Consider the following 22,547-nt stretch of genomic DNA (forward strand, 5'->3'; position numbering starts at 1 on the left):
CTCTTTTGCCCCATTCACCCAGATCTGCCAGGGCTGCCCAGGGGGAACAGCCTGTCCAGCCCAGCAGGCCCTTTTCCTCACAACGCCCCCACCACTGTCGCTTGTCTCTAGGAGAACCCGGCCCCTGGGGACCTGGGTGGCTGGGCCCTGCTTTGCGTGGCGCTAGCTAGAGCCTGATTCCGGGAGAGAGGGGCTGATGGACACCCAGACACACCCCACCACAACCAGGAGCAAACCCATCCCCGACGCACACACAGACCCACAGGGGCACGCGAGCGCAGGCGTCTGTTGGACCCTCTGCCCCTGCCTGTCCCTTCACCTGGATTGGACGGTTGCCGTGGCACAGATGAGAGAATTGAATTGCTGGGCGTCCCGAGAGCGGGTACACACCCAGGACGGCAGGACACTCACCCTTGTGCCTTCGGATGGGGTCTCGGCCCGTCCCGACCCGCTAAGGCTGGGCTCCTGGTGGGGCATCCAGGAGGTGGAAGAGGTGGGATGCTGCTGCCTGGTGGAGCTGTAGCTCTGGACCCCCACCAGGTTTCTGTCTATGGCGGGGGTTGCCCGCGACAAAAAAGGCGGAGCAGAGTCTGGGGTAGGTTAGAAGGCATGGGGAAAAAGGAGGGAGAGAAAAGCCAAAAGCCTACAGCACCCGGTATTCCCAGGCTATCTCCCACACAAGTACTACCCAGACTCAACCCTGCTTAGCTTCCGGGATCAGACGCGATCTGGTGCATTGGGGCTTGTTCCGGGTGGTGTGGCGCTAGAAAACGGCAGTGGCTCCTAGCTGCCACAAGAACCTGGCCCAGCCACAGCTGCCGGGACTCCAGGCATCGCCGCCATTCCCGGGGCCAAGAGGCTTGGATTGGCGACCCCCAAGCCACTCGCCCCTCGAGGGGCTGGGCTGTTCTCCTCCCCTAGGCCGGAGCACTTCCGGCGGCTGTCTTGCGCCTTAGGTTGGCTTCACCCATCCTCCCACCATTGCTGGAGGCCAGGCCAGGGCCGGACCTGCTGCACGCGGGGTGCCGGAGACCTCAGTCCCAGGCCCAGACTCAGCACTCTCTGGCCCTCCCTTCCGCGGAGGCTCTGGCTCTTCCCTCTGGCGTCTGTGCTCTGGAGCACGCACCACATAAGCCCGCTAAGGACGGGGTGTGCTTCCGTGCGCCAGGGCCCAGTGCCCGCGGTCGTGATGCGGTCCTCCGCCATGCCGCGGAGGGATTGTTTTGGATCCAACACCACCCCTCCTGCAAAACCCCCATTTTGACCCACCTGCCCAGAGTTGCCAGGGGATGCCCAGGGGCGAACAGCTGGCTCAGCGCCGTGGGCCTTTTTTTTTTCCCCCCCACAACGCCCCTACCACTGTCGCTTGTCCTGATGAGGACTCGGGCAGTGGACAAGGGGGCGTAGGGGTGGGGACCTCCTCTGCCAGGAGCTGGCACTACAGCCTGCAGCCTGGTCCCGGGAGAGAGGGGCTGAGCGACACCCAGACACACCCCACCACCACCACGAGCAAACCCATTCCCACACACAGCCACACACGGGTGTATGTGCGCAGGCAGACACACACAGACAAAAACACAGACACAGCTTGAAGGAGAGCAAGTGAGAGAGATGGAGAGATGGAAATGGAGGGAGAGAGAGAGAGAGCAACAGAGAGACAGAGGGAGGTGGAAAAGAGAAGGGGACATAAAGAGCTCGAGGTGGAGCAAGAAGACGTGAAAGAGGGAGGGTGAGGGAGCTAGAGAATGAGAGCCTTAGAGCCTTGCAGAGGGAGGCTGTGCTCTGGCAGACAGGGCCCCTGTGAGAAGGCTGGGGCGGGGTGAAGGTGCTTGGGCCAGGCCAAGACGGAGGAGAGGGTTGCCTAATGTGGGAGGAGCAATGGAGTCCTAAGGAACGTATTTTCTTGGTTTGGTTGGTGGCCTTGGGAGTGCGTTTCCTAGGGCTCTTTCTTGGTTGGTTCCTCTCTGCCCTCTTGCTGCCCTGGGCCCTGAGATTTGTAGAGTGCACCCTTCCGTCTGGCGGGGGCAGTGGCTCCTATCCTGCGCACCTGCTGAGGCCTGGGTCTCTCTCTAGTCCTTGGGACTGGAGTTTACACGAAGTCGGTGGCAACGGGAATCCAGGTACACAGAGTCGGTTTTCCCGTTGGCTAAGAAGGCAATTTCCTTCCTCCAGAGAAAGCAGCCCATGCATTCTGGAGTGGAGATTATGGCTGGCCTCTATATGACCTGCTGCCCCTGCCTGCTCCTTCTCTGGGCTTGGACAGTTGCGGAGGCGCCACATGGGTGAATTGAATTGCCTGGGCCTTTCAGGAGCGCGAAGCCCCCCGGGACTGCAGGAAACAGGCGCCTGCGCCTTCAGAGTCCGTCCCGGCCCATCCTGCCCCAGTGGGAGTGGGGCTCTCAGTGGGACTGGGGCCAGGTGGAAGAGGTGGGATGCTGCTTCCTGGAGGTGCTGCAGCGGCGGGCCCCCAGGAGGATGTCCCGGGCCACAGCGGGGGCCCAGGAGGGCAAAAAAGAGGGAGTAGAGTCAAGGGACAATTGGGAAGCCTGGCGACACAAAGGGGGAGAGAGGGAGGGAGCGGGAAGCCAAAAAGTTGCATCACTTAGTATTCAATAGAGTGTTGATTTTAGATCTTTCCTCGCTTCTCTGGTGGGCATTTATTGCTATAAATTGCCTTCTTGACACTGCTTTAAAAGTGTCCCGGAGATTCTGGCATGTTGTGTCTTTGATCGCATTTGTTTCAAAGAACATCTTTATTTCTGCCTTCATTTCATTGTTTATCCAGTCGACATTCAGGAGCCAGTTGTTCTGTTTTCATGAAGCTGTGCAGTTCTGAATTAGTTTTTAAACTCTGAGTTCTAATTTGATTGCATGTGGTCTGAGAGACTGTTATGATTTCCTTTGTTTTGCATTTGCTTAGGAGTGATTTATTTCAAATTATGTGGTCAATTTTAGAGTAGGTGCTGTGTGGTGCTGAGCAGAACGTATATTCCGTGGATTTGGGTTGGATATTTCTGTAGATGTCTATTAGGTCTGCTTGGTCTAGATCTGAGTTCAAGTCCTGGACCTCCTTGTTAATTTTCTGTCTCGATTATATGTCTAATAGTGACAATGGAGTGTTAAAGTCTCCGAATATTATTATGTAGGAGTCTAAGTCTCTTTGTAGGTCATTAAGAACTTGCTTTGTGTGCCTGGGTGCTACCTGGGTGCACCTGTATTGAATGCATATATATTTAGGATCATTGGCTCTTCTTGTTGCATTGATCCTTTTACCTTTATGTAATGCGTTTCTTTGTGTCTTTTGATCTTCGTTGATTTAAAGTCCATTTTATCAGAGACTAGGATTGCAGCTCCTGCTTTTTTTTTTTTTCTCTCTCAATTTGCATGACACTGCATCCCTTTATTTTTAGCCTACATGTGTCCTTGCATATGAGATGGGTTTCCTGAATACAGCACACAGATGGGTTGTGACATTTTATGCAATCTGGAGATCTATGTCTTTTGATTGGGGCATTTAGTCCATTTACATTTAAGGTTAATTTTATTATGTGTGAATTTGATACTGCCATTTCGACGCTAGTAGGTTGTTTTGTCCTTTAGTTGACACATTTTCTTCATTGTGTCGATGGTCTTTACCATTTGGTACAGTTTTGGAGTGGCTGTTACTGATTGTTCCTTTCCTTGATTAGTGCTTCTTTCAGGAGCTCTAGTAAGGCAGGCCTGGTGGTGAGAAAATCTCTCAGTAATTGCTTGTCCATAAAGGATTTTCTTTCTCCTTCAAATGTGAAGCTTACTTTGGCTGGATATCAAATTCTAGGTTGACAGTTCTTTTCTCTAAGGATGTTGAATATTGGCCCCCATTCTCTTCTGACTTGTAGGGTTTGTGTGGAGAGATCCGCTGTGAGTCTGGTGGGCTTCCCTTTGTGGGTAACCAGGCTTTCTCTTTTGCTGCCCTTAGCATTTTTTCCTTCATTTCAACCCTGGTGAATCTGATGATTATGTGCCTTGGGGTTGCTCTTCTTGAGGTATATCTTTGTGGTGTTCTCCATACTTCCTGGATTTGAATGGTGGCCTGCCTTGCTAGGTTGGGGAAGTTCTCCCGGGTAATATCCTGAATATTTTCCAGCTTGCATTCATTCTCTCTGTACATTGAGCTATGCCAATCAAACGTAGTGGATTACGTCTTATCACATAATCCCATATTTCTTGGAGGCTTTGTTTATTTCTTTTCACTCTTTTCTCTCTATTCTTGCCTTCTCATTTTACTTCATTGCATTAATTTTCAATCTCTGATATTTTTTCTTCTGCTTGATCAATTCAGGTATTGAAACTTGTGTATGCTTCATGAACTTGTCATGCTATGTTTTTCAGCTCCATCAAGTCGTTTCTGTTCTTCTCTAAGCTGTTTATTCTAGTCAGCATTTCATCTAACCTTTTTTTCTAGGTTCTTAGTTTCTTTGCACTGGATTAGCACATGTTCTTTTAGCTCTGAGAAGTTTGTTATTACCCACTTTCTGAAGCTGGTTTCTATCAATTCATCAGATTCATTCTCCATCTATCTTTGATCCTTATCTGGTGAGGAGTTGTGATCCCTTGGAGGAGGAGAGGCCTTCTGGTTTTTGGTATTTTCTTCCTTTTTGCACTGGTTTCTTCCCATCTTAGTGGCTTTATCTACCTGTGGTTTTTGTACTTGGTGACTTTCAGGTGGGATCTGTAAGTGGACATCCTTTTTATTGATGTTGTAGCTATTTCTTTCTGCTTCTTACTTTTCCTTCTAGCACTCAGGCCCCTCTGCTGCAGGATCACTGGATGTCCACTTCAGATCCCACTCATCTGGGAATCACCCATGGGGCTGCAGAACAGCAAGGGTTGCTGACACTTTCTCCCTCTGCTATTCTCATCCCAGAACGATACCCGTCAGATGTTGGCTTGAGCTTTCCTTTATGAGGTGTCTTTTTGGGTATATGGGGCTCAGAGAGTTGCTTGAAGAAACAGTCTGTCCCTTATAAGAACTGAAGTGCTGTGCTGGGAGTTCTGTTGTTTTGTGCAGAGCTGCTGGGCTGGTACCTTTAAGTCTGCTGCAGCTGAACTCATAACCTCCTGTTTTTCCAGGTGCTCTGCCCTAGGAAGGTCAGCTTTATTTATAAGTTCCTGTAGTGCTGCTGCCTTTTTCACAGATGCCCTGCCTGGCACGAAGTAGTCTGCATTGGTAGTGGCAGACTGCCTTGGTAGTAGGGGATGCCCTCCCTCCCACGGAGCTGGGCCATCCCAGTTCCAACTGCGCTTGTTGTGAAACTCTTAATCCAAAGTGTTTCAGATTTCTTGTCTCATGGGGGTGGTACCCATCAAGCCAGATCACCTGGTTTCCTGTCTCAGCCCCCTCCCTTTCAGTTGAATGGGCAGCTCTGTCTCCCAGGCATTCCCGGCACCAGTTGAAATGGCCACCCAAACTTTTGTGAGTTTCTTTGTGCTGACCCAGCACTGGCTGAAAGCACTGGTGCTTTTCTGCTCAAGAATCTCCTGGTTTGTGGGCAGTGAAAGCTTGTTTAGAAATGTAGTGAGCACTCACCTTCTGTGCTGTTCTCGCTGGGAACTGCACTCCAGAGATGCTCCTATTTAGCCATCTTGGATCCTCCTTAATATCATGATTTCTAAGAAAAACTTTATAAGTCGTATGTTATTTATAATTCATATTTTGAATTAAAGGCTTCTTTTGTATTACATGTTTACACCACAGACATAACTGTGATTTTCTAGAGGATCACTTGAAGTAGCATCAGACAACATAGGGTAAATTCTTCACAATATACTATATACATCTGTGTGTGTGTGTGTGTGTGTGTGTGTGTACACACACACATATATGTATAAATATACAAACACACATATACATATATATATACACACACTTATATACATATATATATATATATATATATATATATACACACATACACACACACGCATGCACACGTTTATTTTGAAACAGAGTCTCACACTGTCTGTCGCCCAGGTTGGAGTGCAATGACATGATCTCAGCTCACAGCAACCTCCACCTCCTGGTTCACATGATTCTCCAACCTCAAACTTTTGAGTAGCTGGGATTACAGATGCACACCACCATACTTGACTAATTTTTTAATTTTTAGTAGAGATGAGGTTTCTCTATATTGGCCACACTGGTCTCGAATTTCTGACCTCGTGATCCATCCGCCTAAGGGCAAAGAAATTTTTGGAGGACATTGAAAGTGTGAAAGGAAAGAATGCTAATGTTCTAAAGGCTATAAAATTGGATAAGGAAGAATGAACAAAGACAGTATTTAAGGACAGTGGACAGCTTAGCATTTTGACAACGAAGAATAAAATGGTCAGTTCTGAATTGGAGAATGTAAGACACAACTAGGAAACACTGGAAATGGAAATTCAATCATGTCATTGTAGACTGGCTACTGCTCTACATGACTGTGACTAAAGCCAGATAGCAGAAAGAAACTTCTTTCCAGAGAACAAAACCTGAACAGGTTTATTTACAGGAGACAATGAATTCTCATACTTCTAACCTGAAAAAGAATAGCAAGATTCTTTCTGAACAACTGTCATGCTTATTGTAAAATTAACAGCCTAAAAATTCAGCTCCATCACACAAGATAAGCTGTGAGAGAAAAGACAGGGCAGGCTGTCATCTTTCCTGTTGGAGGAACTTAATTATTCCAGCCTGCGGGCATTGGAGAGTACAAACCCACCAGGAGCAGAGGAGTTCCCACAGCACAGCACAGCTGCTTTACCAAATCATGGCCAGACTGCTTCTGTAAACAGGCTCCTGATCCTGTTCCTTCTTACTGAACAGGACCTCCCACCTGGGGCTTACAGCTACCCTCACAGGTGTTCCATGGCCAATGGAGATTTGAGACATTCCTTAGACAGAGCTCCCACAGAGAGGGGCGGGCCACCAACTTTGCTGTTTGGGTGACTAGCTGTTCTGACCTGTGGGCTTTGGATAGCTTAAGCTGAACAGGCCTGGAAGTGGTAGCGCAGCACAGCAGGGCCACCTTGCAAAAACATGGCCAGACTCTTGTTTAAGTCAGTCCCCAACCACATTTCTAATTCCTGGGTGGAGCCTTTCAACAAGTTTATCTGGCTGCCTTCACTGCTGTTCTCTGGCTGACAGATGTTTCAAGGTCTCCCTGAGTCAGAGCTTCCAGGAGGAGGACCAGACTGTCATCTTTGCTGTTTAGGCGACTCAGCCATCTCAATCTTGGGGCTTCAGAGTGTCTGAGGCAACCAGGTGCTGAAGTGAACCCTCAGCACTGCACAGCTGCCCTACAGAAACATGGCCAGACTTTTCTAAAAGCAAGTCTCTGTTCTTATTCCTCCCGACTAAACAAGACTTCGGACCTTGTCTCCAGCCACTTCCTATAGTTGTGTTCAGATTGGCAACAGGATTGTACCTCAGTGGTACAGAGCTCCGAGAGGAAGAGACACACTGTCATCTTTGCCTTTTTTGCAGCCTTCACTGGTGATACCAAACCCACCGGCTGCTGCAGCTTCTTGGAGCAGAGAGTGTCCGCTGGGATGATTCTGAAACTGGGTGCTCAGTTCTGGAACTGGAAACCCCACAGCCTCGCGGGTTTAGACGCCAAAAGTATTTATTAACAGTAAACATATTAATTATTTAAAACATCTCTTTATAGTTATTAGAGAAGTTGATAGTTACAATATAATGTTGCCTCACATTGGTTTTTAATTTTAACTGTGTCAGGCTTAACTTATGTCAGTTTTATGTATTGAAAACTGGACTCATTATAGACAGAATTCAGAGTTGACATGATATTTCCTCCAGGGCACAAGCTACTCTAAAGGACTAGATAAGGTTAGTTGACATACCTTTGATTTTTTGAAAAAATGCATATATTATGTTACTGTTTACTATTAATGAATACATGAGAGATACTGACTTAAAAGCCAGGAAAATAAATCTTTATTAAAACAACTAATTCTGTTCCAGATAATTTTCTAAGCACATTAAACATATTCAATTATTATGGACATCAGTTAACTTATGTACTATTACTTCATTAATTTTACAAATAATAAAATAGGCCTCAGAGTAATAAAGTAACTTGAAAAAGATCACACAGCTCATAGATAGTGATTTCAACACATATGAGGAGGTGATTAGCCTAACTTTGAATGCTGCTTTAATCTCTATGTTTTACTCATCTCTAACTGGGGAAAGTGACAATAAACTACCTCACAGGACTGATGTGAGGTTTGAGGTATGAGAGCTCTGTAGAAATCTAAATTTAAGTAACAGTTTTCATTTGTATACTCTTGCAGGAAGGATTAAATTAGTTAGAATTCCTTAAGTAATTGCAAGATAATACAATAGGAAAAAATACATCAAACTAGTTACAGAGATAACTGAGCCCTAGATCAACAGTTTCTAGCCTTAGAAAAGTCATTTCCCTTTTATATTATTTCTTCACTTATAAACAAGACACAACACCTACCTTCCCTACTTCATAGGTTGACAATACAGAATATGTAATGTATATACGTACATGTACACACACACCACATAATGTATATTACATACAGTTAAATAGTATATAATAGAGCAAATAATGAGAATATATTCAAATATAAATGTTTATGATAAATACATAACATAGTATTTTAAATATAACTTATCTTGAGATGTGTCTGTTCATATCCTTGTCCATTTTTTGATAGAGTTGGGTTTGTTTTGTTTTGTTTTTCTCTTTGTTCTTGTTGTTCATTTGCTTATTGATTTAAATTCCTTACAGATTCTGGGTCTCAGACCTTTATCAGATGCATAATTTGTGAGTATCTTCTCTCATTGTGTGGATTATCTGTTTACTTGTTGACAGGTGTCTTTTGCTGTGCAGAAGTTCTTTAATTAGGTACTACTTACTTGTTATTTTTTTTTTTTTTAATTTCAATTGCTTTGAGGGAATTTGCCAAGAGTTCTTTGCCAAGGACAATGTCAGAAAGAGTATTTCCCAGATTTTCTTCTAAGATTTTTATAGTTAGAGATCTTTAATCCATCTTGAGTTAATTACTGCACATGGTTAAATGTGAGTATCCAGTTTCTTTCTTCTCCTTATGGCTAGCCAGTTATTTCGGCATCATTTATAAAATAGAGAGTCCTTTCTCCATTGGTTGGATCAGGTGGTTGTAGGTGTGTGGCTTTATTTCTGGGTACTCTATTTGGTCCCTTTGGTCTACATGTTTGTTTTTGTGTCACCACCATGCTGTTTGGGTCACTTCGGCCATGTAGTATATGTTCAAGTGGGGCAGTATGATGACTCCAGCTTTGCTCTTCTAGCTTAGGATTCTTTGGGCCATTCTGGCTCTTTTCTGCTTCCATATGAGTTTTGGAATATTTTTTGTAATTAGGTGAGAAATTATGTTGGTAGGTTAATAAGAAATAACATTGAATCTGAAGATCGTATTGTAGTTCTCCTTCAAGAGCTCTTTCACCTCCTTGGTTAGCCACATTCTTGGGTATTTCATTTTATTTGTGACTGCTGTATTTTTTATTTGACTCTCAGCTTGCATGTTATTGGTGTACAGAAATGTTACTAATTTCTATGCATTGATTTTGTATCTTGAGATATTATTAAAATAATTTGATACTTCAAGGAACCTTTTGGCAGAGTCTTTAGAATTTTATAGATATAGAATCATATCACAGTGAAGAGAGATAGTTTGACTTGTGTTCTTCCTGTTTGGATGACTTTTATTTATTTATCTTGCCCAACTGCTCTGGCCAGGACATTCAGTACTATGCTGAATAGGAGTGGTGAGAGTGGACACTCTTGCATTGCTTCAGGCCTCAAGGGAAATGGCTCATTGTTTGCCTGTTCGGTATGATGCTGCCTGTGCGTTTGTCATAGGTGGCTCTTACTGTTTTGAGGTATGGCCGTTTGATACCATGTCTGTTAAGGATTTTATCAGCAAGTAATGTTGGATTTTATCTAAAGTTTTTCTGTGTCTATTGAGATTGTTATATGGTTTTGCCTTTAATTCTGTTTATGTGGCGAATGACATTTATTGATTTGCATATGCCAAGCCAGCCTTACATTCCGGGAATAAAGCCCAGATGATCATGACAAATTAGCATTTTAACATGTTTCTGGCTTTAGTTTGCTCATATTTCCTTGAGAGTTTTTGCCGCTATGTTTTTTAGGGATATTGACCTGAAGATTTACTATTTTGTTTTATCTCTACCAGATTTTGGTATCAGGTAGATGTTGGCTTCTTAGAATGAGTTAGAGAGGAATCCCTCTTTCTCATTTTTTTTGGAATAGTTTCCATATGATTAATATCAGTTATTCCTTGAACATCTGGTAGAATCCAGCTGTGAATCCATCTAGTCCAGGACTTTTTTAGTTGGCAGTTTTTCTATTACTGATTCAATTTTAAAATTTGTTACTGTCTTTTTCAAGTTTTCACTTTCTTCCTGGTTCAATGTTGGGATGTTGTATGTTTCCAGAAATTTATCTATTTTCTCTAGATTTTTAAAAATTTGTCTGCATAGAGGTGTTAATAATAATTCCTAAGGATCTTTTTTTATTTCTATGAGATCGGCAGCATTTTCATCATTGCCATTTCTCACTGTACCTATTGGTTCTTCTCTCATTCTTTTTTGTTAAACTAATCTAGTTAAAGCTACCTATTCCTGATGTGTTGTTATAGTTGCAAGAAGAAAGGAAAAACTGCATATTAACTTCTAAGTTGATTAGCTGATTGGAGAATGTAAGGATTTATAACTTTATATTATTATTATTATTATTGTATCTAATTATGTTCCATCCTGAGAGTTGTGGTGAGAAACCTTTAGAGTAATAATATTTTGGCTTTTTCTGGTGTTCTGTTTTGTCTTCTTATTTCTTACATTGCTTTGTGCGGTCAGACAGAGAGTGCCAATGAACTAACTATGGGAGTTGATGCCATTTGATAACTACAAGGCATGGTTCATAACAGATAGGTTATTATAAAAGCAGAAAAAAATGCCTTCTAAGAAGCTAAGTATAGTTAATTAAATTTTAAAACTGCTTACAGTATGTCATTGCAATGGAACTGAGAAGCCAAATGGTAGTTAGAAATCGTTGCTTGGGCCCCAGGCACAGAACATTTTAAAAGTTCCATAATATAAGAAGTATTCTCATTCAAAGTATGATAAATGTATCTTTGTTCACTTGTAAACTTAGTGCTTGGTGTGAAATCTTTGTTCAAACATTTAGACTGTTCTGTGGACTAAAGGGGAAAAGGTTGTGGGCATAGATCAAATTAGTGGAGACGTCAATTTGTGAAGCTGAGAGCTAGTAATAGAAGACTGCCGATTCTGGACATATCACCAACTGTCAGCATTTGTTCTAAAATTTTTGTATATAAATAGCAGTCTAAACTCAACATTACTTATAAGGGAGTCATCCATAAGAACTCTGTAGTTCAGATCTATTATCAGCTATTAGTTAGAAAACAGAGGTTTCTGCCTGAACAACTTAATATAAGAAAATAATTCATTATTATTTTCTCATATCTCTTATAACTCCTGCTTCATAGTGGTTACTTAATAAAGAATGATAATAATAAAGATAATGATTAATGATAAAATTGATAGCAATAGCTACTTTTTATTGGTCACATATCGAGTGCCAGGAACTCCAAAAACATTACCTTATTTAATTCTGAAACACACTCTACAACGGTATTATTTATCCTTTTCTTATTGTGAGAATAGTAAGATATAAAGAAGTTGAGTAGCATGCCAAAAGTCAAATAATTATCATGCTAAAATCGCCAGATTTAAAAAGAAACATGCCTCTAAACCCAAGTTTCTTCTTCTCCCCAAAAATGTAAACTGATTCTTTTGGGTGACAGAGTCGATGGAGGGATGGATATATAAGTTCTCAATTTTTATCTAGACTAATTCATGAGTTCTAATGTTTGCAGATACACAACACACACACATGCACACAGTGTTACTACACAATACTTAAGAAGTGTTCAGGATGGGCGTGATGGCTCATGCCTGTAATTCCAGCACTCTGGGAGGCCGAGGCGGGTGGATTATTTCAGATCAGGAATTCAAGACCAACCTGACCAACATGGTGAAACCCAGTCTCCACTAAAAATACAAAAAAAAATAGCTGAATGTGGTGGTGCATGACTGCAGCCCCAGCTACTTGGGAAGCAGTGGCAGGAGAACTGCTTGAACTTGAAAGGCAGAGGCAGTGAGCCGAGATCCTGCCACTGCACTCCAGCCTGGGTGACAGAGAGAGACTCCATCTCAAAAAAAAAAAAAAAAAAAAAGGTGTCTATAAGAAGTATAGCAATCTAAGAAATCTAAGAGAGAAGTAATAGTCATTGTCATTTTCCAGATATTTACACAATGTAATAATTTTATGTGTTATTTGTGACTTCTCTGCTCAACCTCTACCAACACAATAGTCCACTCCTCACAAGCTCTTTTCCTCTGAGTAGCTGTGCCCTCCAGGTGGCTTTCAGGGAAAAGTTTCTTTTAAGAAGTCACTACACAAACACTTGTCCATATTGTCTCTTGTGGTCTGTGCCTGGTCAATTAGAAATAGGCATGTACTTCTTCTTGCCTCCTCTTAAAAATATAATAACTCGTATTTCTGTTTGCTTATCATTTATTGCAAAAATTTGAAAACACTGCTTGTTTTAGTTTCAATAAAATTTTCTTTAAATTTCATTTGACCTAAAAAATAATATCACAGTGAAGCTTTTGTCAGCCCCAACTATTCCACACATTTATCACTGTCAGCAACAACTACTGGATCTATTTTGTGTATTTTTAGGTGTTGTGGGTGATGTTTATAAATAAAAAAACTCTCTAATTGCCTTTAAAATAATGAATGCTTAAATCAAATTAATTTTTTCATAAAATAAAAACTCTAATACCTTTTACTTCACGTGACTTTAGTGATATTTGAGAAATAAAGACAGATTTAAAGTTTATTGGTAAAATAAAGACATTAACTCTAAATTAGGCAGGTCAGATATTAGGTTTGTAAAATGATTTAAAGTAATAAACTGCTTTTTTTGACTTTTAAAATTTGTTCAACTTACCTGCTTTGGAGTCACTAGATTCTAGGTAAGGTCTGAGAACATGTGGAGTTAGCTGTGCTCCCTGGCTATGCTTGAAAAAGTCAGACTTTATATGCACTTGTGTCTGGTGTCCTAGGCTCCATACCTAGTACAAAATTAAAGTAACTTACCTGACAGGTGTTTCACCAAAAAAAAAAATTACTAAGAGCTAACATTGTAACATATAATTGAGACTACTGAAAAAAGTTTTACATGGAAGCTTTGTGGAAAAAGTGAAATGTGCTTTCACTAAAACATTATAAGGCATTAGAATGTAAATTTTTGCTTCATTCAGAAGGTTAAAAATTGTTTTGACCTAAATAGAATGAAGCTAAAGGTTTGAGCAAGTTGTGGAAGGTTTGTTAAATAGTCATCTTGTAAAAGAAACACCATGTGAACACACTGGCTAAATTTAAAGGAGTATTGTTCAGTTTTTCCATAAATTGAACATTGGAATAAAAACACAACAGGGCTTTCTTAGAGCACTAATTTTGCTTTAATACAAATTTGTAAAATGTTATCAAAAGCTTATGAGAATTTCAACTTATAGTCAAACTGATGAAGACTGGATGAATTCATCTTTAAGGTTTTATTAAAAATTTGAGTTGACATTAAAAGTACACTAATGCGAGAGTGAAATTTGGCTTTCTTTCTTGAATATGATTTTAACATAATATTAAAGAATAAAAAAGATTTCTGTCTCTTCTCAAATAAATTACAGGAAAAAGAAGGGAAAGACACACATTGCTTGAAAAGCTGAGTCTTCTATCAATGAGTAAAGGCTTTTGCCTTCAAACGTTTTTTGAGTTACCATTTTGGCTAAATGAATGACTTACTGTGACCTGGCATTCCATTTTATATCAAGTGTTTTAGGCCTTTAGTATATTTATATCAATATTAATATATTTGATACACTTCCCCAAATCCAATTTTATCTTCAAAATTAAGTCTTTTTGACTTCTTAATTTGGAATGCAAAAGAAGGCACTGAAAAATCCAAAAGAGAAGTATATGGAATTATTTGACATGTTGTTACATGAGGAGCACTGTCAAAATAAGAAATATTTGACTTTCTTCGGATTGTATTCTAGGCAATGTTAATATATGTTTGAAAATTGTATGAAATTCCTAAAATTCTAATATGCCAAAATATGTGCTATCAATTATATTGTTTCCATGATAAATTGTAGACCACAGAAATGAACAAACTTTCTTGTCAATCATGTAACTATAACTATTTAATATCATTTCCACACTTAACTGCTTAATACTGATGCAGTTTCTGAAAACTTGACAAGCACAAAATGTCCTAGAATATGGTGTCTTTTAGGAGGTTCCTGAGATAATGGAAAGACCACGAAAACGAGCTCTTGAATACAGATTTCTGGAAACTTTAGAATCACATCCTTTGTCAAATTATCCCAAATACTTTAAGGACTGTGTAAGATTTCCTGGAATTTTAATGAAAAGACTTACTTGTTTTTAAAACTCCTACCCAAGTAGAAGAAAACTTAATTGAATACCAAGAAAACATTTTGTCAGACTGTCATTCTAAATCAGCCAATACTGAAACTGTTTTTATATGCAGTTTGAATGAATTCCATGGTATAAGTCAAGTTACATATGACAACCCATCAGTTACAACTACTATGAACTTAAATTGGAGAAACAACTGATATTTAAAGGAATATAAGTTCAATGTTAAGCATGGACTCACGGAGAACCAAGACAGCTGCCTTGTCCTTCCTGGGTCCCTACTCAAAGTTCTTCTTAAAGGAGAACTACAAACCATTGCTCAAAGAAATATGAGACGTCACAAACACATTTTAAAAATCCATGCTCATGGATACAAAAAATCTATATTATAAAAATGGCCCCATGGTTCAAACTAATTTATAGATTCAGTGCTATTCCTATCAAGCTACCATTTACTTTCTTCACAGAATTGCCAAAAACTACTTTAATTTCATATGGGATGAAAAAAGAGCCAGCATAGCAAATCAAAAAGAACAACACTGGAGACATCATGCTACCTGACTTCAAACTATACTACCAGCCTACAGTAACCAAAACAGCATGGTACTGGAACCAACACAGATATATAGAGCCCTCAAAAATAATGCCACACAGCTACAACCATCTGAACTTTGACAAAGTAGACCAAAAATACCATCAGGAATGGATTACCTATTTAATAAAAGGTGTTGGGAAAACTGGGTAGCCATATACAGAAAACTGAAACTGGACCCCTTACTTACACCTTATACAAAAATTAACACAAGATGGATAAAAGACTAAAAGTGAAGACCTAAAATTATAAAATTATAAAAACCCTAGAAAAAAACCTAGGCAATACCATTCAGAACATAGGCATGGGCAAAGACTTTATGACTAAAACACCAAAAGCAATGGCAATAAATGTCAAAATTGACAAATGCTTCTGCACAGAATTAAACTAAACTAAATAGCTTCTGAACAGAAAACTAAAATGAAACAAAACACAACTATCATTGGAGTGAATGGGTAACACACAGAATGGGAGAAAATTTTTGCAATCTATCCATCTGACAAAGGACTAATATACAGAATCTATAAATAACTTAAATTTACAAGAAAAAACCAACTCCATCAAAAAGTAGGCAAAGAATATAAACAGACACTCCTGGAAAGAAGACATTTATGAAGCTAACAAACATATGATGAAAAGCTCATCATCACTTGTCATTTCAGAAAAACAATAAATAAAAAAGTCAGAAAACAACAGATGCTGGAGAGGATATAGAGATATAGGAAATCTTTTACACTGTTGGTGGGAGTGTAAATTAGTTCAAACATTGTGGAAGACAGTGTGGTGATTCCTCAACGATCTAGAAATAGAAATGCCATTGGACCCAGCAATCCCACTACTGGGTATATACCCACAGGATTATAAATCATTCTACCACAAAGACATATGCACACATATGTTTACAGCAGCACTGTTCACAATAGCAAAAACTTGGAACCAACCCAAATGCTCATCAATAATAAACTGGATAAAGAAAATGTCACACATATACATCCACAGCCATGAAAAAGAATGAGTTCATGTCCTTCTCAGGGACATGGATGAAGCCAGAAACCATCATTCTCAGCAAACTGACACAAGAACAGAAAACCAAATGCCACATGTTCTTACTCATAAGTGGGAGCTGAACAATGAGAGTACATGGACACAGGGAGGAAAATATCACACACTGGGGCCTGTTGCAGATGGGCCTAGGGGAGGGATAGCATTAGGAGAAATACCTAAGTTAGATCATGGGTTGATGGGTGCAACAAGACCCCATGGTATGTGTATACCTATGTAACAAATAGGCATGTTCTGCACATGTACCACATAATTTAAAGTATAATAATAATAATAATAATAAAAGAAATATGCTTTTAATTATAAAGCTCTTAAAGAAAATCCTTTTGAATCTCTTACTACCACATCATAGCTGGGATAAACTGCTGATATTTTAAAAGTAACAAATATCAAACCAGAAAGAATTAGATTTAGGAACCAAACTCAGTTTGCTGTAGGGAACAGGGCAGAATGTTAGGATTGAAAGGTCACCACTGCTCCTTCAGTTTGGCCGTGGCTGATAAAAGATGGTCTAATGTGGACAGAAACTCTTAGGTTAAAAAAAAGAAGAAGAAGAAATTTCTGCAAACTAGAAAATACATACTTGGCAGCTACAAGAGTTTTAGCCAATTCAGATGACTTGCTTCCCAAAATTTGGAATATTCCCTTGGATTTGACCAAGTCAGAAAGATATGGCAGTACTTGATGAAAGAAAAGTGAAATAACAAAATCTCAAACATAAATAAACAAAAAAAGTTAAGCAAAATTAAAAAATGCATAATAAATATGATTACTGAGTGTCTTAATGTTAAGGAGAAATTAAAACTAAGTGGTTGGTAATCTTAACTTTTGGTCATTAAGGAAAAATTTTAAGACAAATCTCTAATTTAGCCACTTACCTGGAAATAAGGCTCAGGCTGATGACTGTTCTCTACCATCTTAGAAACAGGAAAAAATTCACACTCACCTTTCCTGTCAGAAGCAAGCTAAAACTCAAGAAAGGAAGTGCCTGCTCTCCGCCATCATGGAAGCAGAACAACTTGTCTTCCTTACCGGAAATAAGAAAAACTTCACAAAAGGAGCTGTAAAGCAAAATCAACCTTACCTCTGAACCAAATTTTGGGAGATCTGGGACTCTCTGGAGGGCAGAAGCTCCCAAACCTCAGCAAATCATCTATCCCATTGGTTTGAACAATAAGGATAGCCCAGGTTGGTATCAAGCAATAATGACATTTATCAAAGGTCAGGGCCACATTGGTAATGTCCTTCTCTCTCTTTTTTTTTTTTTCTTCTGAGGTAGAGTCTCACTCTGTTGCCAGGCACCAGACTGGAGTGTAGTGGTGCAATCTGAACTCACTGCAACCTCTGTCTCCTGGGTTCAAGCAATTCTCCTGCCTCATCCTCCCAGGTAGCTGGGACTACAGGTGCATGTCACCACGCTCAGTTATTTATTTATTTATTTATTTATTTATTTATTTATTTTTGTATTTTTAGTAGAGATGGAGTTTCATCATGTTGGCCAGGATGTTCTTGACCTCTTGACCTCATGATCCGCCTGCCTCGGCCTCCCGAAGTGCTGGAATTACAGGCTTGAGCCACCGCGCTGGGCCCATGTCCTTCTCTTTTTATCTTTATTCGTATAACCTGTTTTGTCAGGAACCAGGATTGCAACACCTGCTTTTTTCTGTTTCCCATTTACTTAAAGGATTTTTCTCCATTCATTTTGAGCCTATGTGTGGGAGTTCATGTGAGATGGGTCTCTTAAAGACAGCATAATCAAAGGATTCTTGGCTCTTTATCCATCTTGCCGCCCTATGTCTTTCAATTGGAGCATTTAGCCCATTTACATTTAAAGTTAGCAATGATACGTAAGGATTTGATCCTGTCGTCATGCTCCTAATTGATAATTTCACAGACTTGTGTATGTGGTTGGTTTTTTAGCATCACTGGTCTCTGTAATTCAGTGCATTTTTGTAGTGGCTGGTGATGATCTTTTCTTTCCGTATTAAGTTCTACTTTCAGGAGCGCTTGTAAGGTAGATCTGCTGGTAATGAATTCCCTGAGCATTTGCTTGCCTGAAAATGATCTTATTTCTCCTTCACTTATGACAATTAGTTTTGCTGGACTTGAAATTCCGGGTTGAAAATTTTTTCTGTAAGTAGTTGAATATCTCTTCTGGCCTGTGGGGTTTCAGCTGAGTGGTTCACTGTTAGTCTGAAGGGATTCCTTTTGTAGGTGACCTTGTCTTTCTCCCTAGCTGCCCTTGACAATTTTTATTTCATTTTGACCTTGGAGAACCTGATGAGTATGTGTCTTAGAGATTTTTTTTTTGTGTGTGTGTGTGGCATATCTGAGGTTCTCTGGATTTCCTGAATTCAATGTTATTCTGTCTGGCTAGGTTGGGGAAATTCTCATGAATGACATTCTGAAATATGTTTTCCAAGTTGGTTCCATTTTTGTCACATCTTTCAGGTACATTAATAAGGCATACATTTCACCTTTTTACATAATCCTTTATTTCTCAAATGTTTTGTTCATTCCTTTTTATTCTTTTCCCCCATTCTTGTCTCTTTTCTTTCAGAAAGCCAGTTTTCATGCTCTGAGACTTTTTCCTCTGCTCGTCAATTGTACTAGGTAGTCTTGCACATGAGATGGTGCTGATCTGACCTCAGCACTCCTTAGTCTGCTTGCCTTTCCCAGGACCCCAGTCTGGCCACACCTGCTTACAGGGCACTCTTGGGTGCCCACACACATTACAAGAATTTTTATAATGCAATCACACACAATTACCATGTGGCTGCATTATAAAAATTCATGTAGTGTGCTTTTCAGCTCTATCACACCAGTTTATTTTTTTTTTAATTGTACTTCAGGTTATAGGGAACATATACAGATCATGCAGAATTGTTGCATAGGTACACACATGGCAATGTGGTTTCCTGCCTCCATCCCATCACCTACATCTGGCATTTCTCTTAATGTAATCCCTCCCTGACCTCCCCACCCCCTGGTGTCCCCCGGTTGGCCACCCCCAAAAAGACCCCAGTGTGTGATGCTCCCGTCCCTGTGTCCATGTATTCTCATTATTCATCACCCACCTATGAGTGAGAACATGCAGTGTTGGATTTTCCATTCTTCTGTCAGTTTGCTGAGAATGATGGTTTCCAGATTCATCCATGTCCCTACAAAGGACACAAACTCATCATTTTTTTATGGCTTCATAGTATTCCATGGTGTATATCTGTCACATTTTCCTTGTCCAGTCTATTGTTGCTGGACATTTGGGTTGTTTTCAGGTCTTTGCCATTGTAAACAGTGCCACTGTGAACATACATGTGCATGTGTCTTTATAATAGAATGATTTATAATCCTTTGTGTATATACGCAGTAATGCGATTGCTGGGTCAAATGGAATTACTATTTCCAGGCCCTTGAGCAAGTGCCACACTGCCTTCCACAATGGTTCAACTAGTTTACACTCCTAGCAACAGTGTAAAAGTGTTCCAATTTCTCCACATGCTCTCTGGTATCTGTTGTCTCCAGATTTTTTTAATGGTCACCATTATAACTGGCATGAGGTGATATCTCAATGTGGTTTTGATTTCTCTAATAATCAGTGATGATGAACAGTTTTTCACATGTTTATTGACCACATATATATCTTCTTTTCAAAAGTGTCTGTTCATATCCTTTGCCCACTTTTGAACGAGTTTGCTTGTGTTTTGCCCACTTTTGAATGGGTTTGCTTGTGTTTTTCCTTGTAAATATGTTTTACTTCTTTGTAGATTCTGGATATCAGCCATTTGTCAGATGGGTAGATTGCAAAAATTGTTTCTCATTCTGCTGGTTGCCGGTTCACTCTAATGATTGTTTCTTTTGCTGTACAGAATCTCTGGAATTTAATAAGGTCCCATTTGTCTATTTTCCTCTTTGTTTCCAATGCTTTTGGTGTTTTAGTCATGAAGTACTTGCCTATACCTATGTCCTGAATGGCTTTGCCTATTTTTTTTTTCTAGATTTTTTATGGCATTAGGTCTTATGTCTAGATCTTTAATCCATCTGGAGGTAATTCTACTGTAAAGTGTCAGGAAGAGGTCCAGTGTCTGCTTTCTGCACACTGGTAGCCAGTTTTCCCAACGCCAATTATTATACAAGAAATCCTTTTCCCATTGCTTGTCTTTGTCAGGTTTGTCAAAGATGAGATGGTTGTAGATGTGTGGCATTGCCACCAGGACCTCTGTTCTGTTCCATTGGTCTATGTCTCTGTTTTAGTACCAGTACCATGCTGTTTTGATTACTGTAGCTTTGTATTACAGTTTGAAATCCGGTAGCATGATGCCTCTGGCTTAGCATTGTCTTGGTTATGCATACTCTCTTTTGGTTCCATATGAAGTTTAAGGTGAGTTTTTCCAGTTCTGTGAATAAGGTCATTGGTAGCTTGAGGGGGACAGCATTGAATCTATAAATTACTTTGGGCAGTATGGCCATTTTCACGATATTGATTCTTCCCAAAAATATGAAATGCTTCAGGAATTTTTAGGTCATCCTTGAGCAGGGGCCATGCTAATCTTCTCTGAATCATTCCAGTTTTAATATATGTGCTGCCAAAGTGAGCACCAGTAATGTTATTTATACTGGCTACATTGCCTGTTAGCTCCTGCGATGTTTTACAATGATTTTTGGCCTCCTTGCACTGGATGATGACATACTTCTTTCACTCAGTGAACTTTGTTTCTACCCACATTCTGAATTCTACTTGTATCATTGCAGACACGACAGCCTCTGGCCAGTTCTGAAAACTTGAACAGGCTGAACAGTTATTGTAATCATCTGGAGGAAAGAAGGCATGCTGACTTTTTGAGTTTCAGTGTTCTTGCACTGATTCTTCCTCATCTTTATGAGCTTATTCACCTTCAATCTTTGAGGTTGCTAACCTTTGCACAGGGTATTTTTCTTTTATCATGTTTGATGATCTTGAGGGTTTGATTGTGGTGTAAGGTAGAATCAGGGAGCTGCCTTTGGTTTTGGAGGATTTCAGGGGCCCAATATTCATCTTCCAATTTCTGGACTGTGTGCTTTAACACTGGGAAACTTATACTGGGTCTCAGCTTTGTTCTCTGGCTCCTCAAAGTTTGGAGTCTACTTCACTGAAGGCAGCAAAGTGTGGCAGCTGTGGCAGAGTGCTAGCAGATGCAAAACTGCCTACTTCCCTGTTGGCATTTGACCAGTGGCGGAAGTGGTGGAGGCAAGACAGCTTGGTGGGGACCAGGGGCCCCTGCTGTGTGTGCTGTTGCACTTGAGGTAGTGTTGGTTCAGGCTGGGGCACTGGCCTGTGCATGTCTGGGTGCCTTCTCTGTGACCCCCTAAGCAGCAGCAGTCACTCAACGTATATTAGTGTCCCATTTTCATGCACAGAATTAGCACAAGGGCAAGGTGTTGGCAGAGGTGGTGCTTTTGATTCTCTGCCTACCGTGGCTCTTTCTTCAATGGGAGTTGGTGTGGGTTGAAGTGTGTGCTACACTCCCATGTGCTGGTAGGGCAAGTACCACAAAATCCACTCATGTAAACACACACCAGCAAAGCAATGTAGGACAGTTGTGTATAAAGAGCTGCTGTATGGAGAGGGAATGTAGAGGCTGGTGCATGCCTGAATAATCCGTGTTGCCGCATCTCTTCACTGCTCAGGCATTGTCCACTGGCACAGAAACAAAGGTGTGGGCACATGAGAGTGCCCTGTAGGCAGGTGTGGCCAGGCTGGGGCCCTGGGAGAGGCAAGCAGACTAAGGAGTGCTGAGGTCAGACCAGCTTCATCTCATGTGTAAGAATGCCCAGCAGAGATCAGGCCTCAGAGAACTCACTGAAAAGTGAGGCCCCAGCACAGCACAGCTGCTCTACAAAAACGTGGCCAGACTTCTTTTTTAAGCAAGTCTCCTTTTATTAAGAAGGAAACTCTCATCTGATCTCTGCTGGGCAATCTTCACATGAGATGTGGCTGATCTGACCTCCACACTCCTAAAGTGCTGGGATAAAGTGTCTCATAAGACCAAGTAGAGCCTGGAGAGATAGCTGTGCCTGCCCTCTGGGCTTCACATGAGCTGGCTTCCTGCTCCACCACTTTGTTTGTCTCCTGGCACTCTACCCAGAGAGATGTGAGTTAGCCATCACTTAGTGTAATCAGCCCAGGATGGAGTGTCTGTGCTGTGGGCCCAAGCCATGGTTCCCTGTCTGGTGATAAGCAGTGGGGACTATGTGGTACCACAAGATATGGACTGCTTTCTTCCTTGGGTAAACTGCAGCTT

The 22,547-nt window shown here is 40.9% G+C and overlaps 1 non-coding gene across 1 annotated transcript; it reads right to left on the bottom strand.

Moving 5' to 3' along the window:
- Window positions 1-20,758: 20,758 nt before the first annotated feature.
- LOC141580475 (U6 spliceosomal RNA) lies at window positions 20,759-20,865 on the bottom strand. Its single transcript, XR_012512643.1, has one exon. It is a non-coding gene; the product is annotated as a U6 spliceosomal RNA (small nuclear RNA).
- Between the last annotated feature and the right edge of the window lie 1,682 nt (window positions 20,866-22,547).

Source organism: Saimiri boliviensis, chromosome 11 (assembly GCF_048565385.1).
Source record: "Saimiri boliviensis isolate mSaiBol1 chromosome 11, mSaiBol1.pri, whole genome shotgun sequence".
Classification (NCBI taxonomy): Eukaryota; Metazoa; Chordata; class Mammalia; order Primates; family Cebidae; genus Saimiri; species Saimiri boliviensis.